Genomic DNA, 3,936 nt, shown 5'->3' on the forward strand with positions numbered 1-3,936 from the left:
GACCTGGTTTTTCTGCTTTCAGTCAGTCAACGTTGTCGCCTAGGAGCTGAGAGTGTTGCTCTTGTCGCTCTCTTCTTGTTTGTTTAAATGTGTTTGTTATTATTTAGTTATGGTATATAATTGAGTTTTGTGTTGTGTACTGTTCTGTTGTGTTGTTGGCCCAACCGGGCGCTGACTCTTGCTTCGCTTTGTGTGTGTGTGTGTGTGTGTGTGACTGCAGTGCCCTGAGCTAATTGAGTTTATTAGCTCAACATTCTCTCGGTTGTGCATTTTGAGTTTTTACACATTGAAACACTCATCGCTCAATTTGCTGAATTGAGACGAAAATTGAGTGTTGAGCCAGCTTAATTGAGAATAAGATTTTCTCTCAAGTTAGCATTATTCAATTATTATAATAAGTTTAATAGAATTTTTAACTATATGAAATGGAAAGTATACCAGCAATAAAATATTCTAGCTTATATAATATAATTCAATTTAAGACTTAAGAATATATTGTTATGTAATAAAAACAAAACTAATAATTACTTTCACCCCAAATATTAAGTGATACGCTATAAGTTATTCTTAATTTCTAAAAATATTTTAAAGACTCATACCTTAACCTTATTCTTTCCCACTCTTTCCCCCTCTTTGCGCTTCTGCTCATCGCGTGCTGGTTTCGTATTACAGCGCAGACTTGCGGGCGCTCCCATTTTTTTATGCCAAGTTTGAAAACTTTAAAAATGCATATGAGCGCCAAATATGTTGTGACTCTGCAGTTTAATGTTACGTGTTAGCACTTTCTTCATCTAGAATAATTGTTGTTGTTTGCTATTGTTGCTACTGTGGTTTTTTCTTTATTATTATTTATATAGTTGGCGCAGCGCCTTAAGCACCGTGCGCCAAGCAGGAAGTTCAATGTCCCCATTTAGCGCATACGTGCAAGACATTAAGACCCAAACAGAGAAGTTTATTTCGCTTTTAAGATAAGCATTAAAGACTTTAAATAGTGGGGCAGACCTGCTAGCGGCTAGCAATCAATATTTCTTGCTTACTGATACTTGAGACGGCTTAATAACCAGCATTTGAACAATTTATCTAACCTAACAGATAAGTCATAATATTTACAGCAAAGCGCTTTGAAGCATCAATCAGTCAACAGATTGCAAACAGCTTTAGTGTGGTGTGGTGAAATCCAGTCGACAGCAGATCTAGCAACCATGGGAACATAGCTTATGCCCATTGTAGTTATGCAGCAAATGTTTTATTGAAATGCACAATAGCCGTACAACAAGCTTAGCCACTCGGGCTGTCAGCAAGGCAGCAGCCAGTGAGCGAGTACATCAGTCAGTCGTCTATTGAGCAATCAAAGCGCAGACGAGGCGGCTGCTGATTTATAAAGCGCCGCATGCAATTATACGCTCAAATGGAGTTTGTCTATTGTGAGTGTGAGCTTGTGTGCTATTAAAGTTCGACTTGATGCACGCTTATAATAAGTAGTTAGTTTTTTTTTGTTTTCCTTTTTAATTTAAAAGTTTTTAGTTGCCTTTGGCGCGGCCGTATTGGTAGTACCTGTTACTTGTTGAACTATTTTTGGCATTGCAAAGGTTTCATTCCATTAGTGCAATGACTTTCGATGGTCATCCAAGGTCTACAGTTCTACACATTTACATTTACACAGCTCAGACAAGTAGCACCATCAATAAATTAAATTGACTTTGCTTTGCGAAACTGCAATTACACAAAAAGGCTTTCAAAGCTCGAACTATCACAAATAAACATTTTGAAATAGTGTTTTTTTTATACACTTTGACATTTTGTATCAAAAATACAAAGAGCAATCTTGAATTTGTGCAAATGTGTGAAGCAGAACTCCAACTCCAACCACAGCTGCAGCATATCGAAAAAGAAATGTTCATATGTATTGCCAATTTTTAAGTGTAAGTGCATTTCTTTGTTTGCTGCGGCTCCGCAGTAAAAGTGTATTAAAAAGTTCGCTGCACACTTGTTTTCATTTATTGTGTAAAAATTGTTTTGCAAGTATTTAAATTTACAATTGTAGTATCTAAAGCAAACTATTAATTAAACAGAAAAATTAAAAAAAAAGACATATAAAACATATTTTAAAACATTTGTAGCTGTCATAAATTAGTGGGCACTTGACTCTAAGAGTGTCATAAAATATATGTACAACATCAACTTTACAACAACAACAACAGCAGCTGTAGACTGCCAAAAGGAGTGCAAGCAAAAGTTTATAATTAAAACTTTACGCACGTTTTGTCCAAGTAAATAGCAAGGCTGTGGCATAAGCACGCCCAAGCAAATAACATATACAGCTTTTGGTTGCTTGGCCCACACTGCGTATGCATGATGGGCCACAACAACTTTTCGTGTTGCATATTTAAGTAGGCAAAAGCTGCTGGTCAGAGCTGCCAGCTGCATCTATACTCCAAATATACAACAGAAACTAATTATAAAAATATGTTCAAAAACACAAATTTAAAAATTATACTCAATACTTTAAAGCACATGGGCCAGCCATTGAAAATTAACAAACATAAATCAAGCCTCGCTCACTCTCAACTTGTACGCAATCACTCATTCACATCAGATTTATGTGTATGCACTACATATGTATCTGTAGAGTCGTTGCTAACAAGCATATTATTCAGCTGAGCAACAACAACAAAAATATTTGGCATGTAAACTAAACAAAACAAAAGTTCATATGTAAATATTTGCTCACTGCTTGTTTTCGAGTTGAGCAGAACTCTCCTCGTGCTTTCGGTCAGTTGATTATTTGGTATTATTGTTGCCATTTAGCAGCAACTTCGCAACAACAACAACAACAAGAAAATTATGTTAGGCCAATTTTTAATTGCTTAAATTAATAGATTCATAGGAATAACTTTTGCTAACAAGCTTTAATTTTAAAACTCCGCTTTTGCTCGCATTGTGTGTGAAAGTTGAAACTTGTGCATGCAAGTGGTCAATGCATCAAGTGGAGGTCAGGATACATTTGCCAGTTAATTGTCAAACGGCTTGTCGGTTGAAAAAAGTGAGTGCGTAAATTATTGCAAATTGCTGCGGTTTGTCATTTATGCAGTCACACCAAAAGTGTCGTGAAATTTGTGTTGACATTAAATTTTCAAATTAAATTATAGTAGTTTGCTGTAAATATTGAAAACTGTATTTAAGCTGCATTAACAAATAATAAAGCTTAACTTGCGTTCATCAGTGCTTACAGCTTATTGCGAGCGAGAGAGAGAGAGAGAGAGAGAGAGTATTGCCCATTATAATGTGGCTGCAAATTTACGCAAACATGTCGCCTGCAGTTTTTATGCTCATTATTACTCTCTGGATAAGTTAATTTTTATTTACGTTGCTTAAACATTTATTATGCCATCGATTACTGCTGAGCGCACAGTTGTTGTACACATAAATTCATTGTGGCTGTTAACACTTGCCTGATGTGCTGTCTTTTATTTGTGTATATTACACGTGTTAACAGTTCTGTTTTCGATTTTGTTTCAATTGCATACGAATATTTCATTCTCAGTATTTCCATAACTAAAAACTTTTCAGCTCGACTGAGTTCTGCGCAGTAATAAAAAATAATATCAAACATCATTATTCACTGCATTAAAATGTCAGGTAATCCAAGTAAAAAGTGATGAAAATAGTAGAATCGCTGGCATAGTCTGAACGAATTTAAAATGAAATGTGTAAGAAGCTGTCAGCATTCATTGGGATTTGTTAGGCATACGCAAATGACAATAGACGCCTTGATTAATGATAATTTAAGCCAGAGACTTACATTATTACAATGACTGACAAACTTGACTTTGAGTTTCAAACGCGTTTGAAATATCATGTGTAATTTTTTGCTTTAAATAAATATCATGTTTTATGTCTGGTTGACCTTTGCAACATGCCCAAAATGTGCTGCAA

The sequence above is a fragment of the Drosophila busckii genome, chromosome 2L (assembly GCF_011750605.1).
Source record: "Drosophila busckii strain San Diego stock center, stock number 13000-0081.31 chromosome 2L, ASM1175060v1, whole genome shotgun sequence".
In the NCBI taxonomy this organism is placed as follows: domain Eukaryota; kingdom Metazoa; phylum Arthropoda; class Insecta; order Diptera; family Drosophilidae; genus Drosophila; species Drosophila busckii.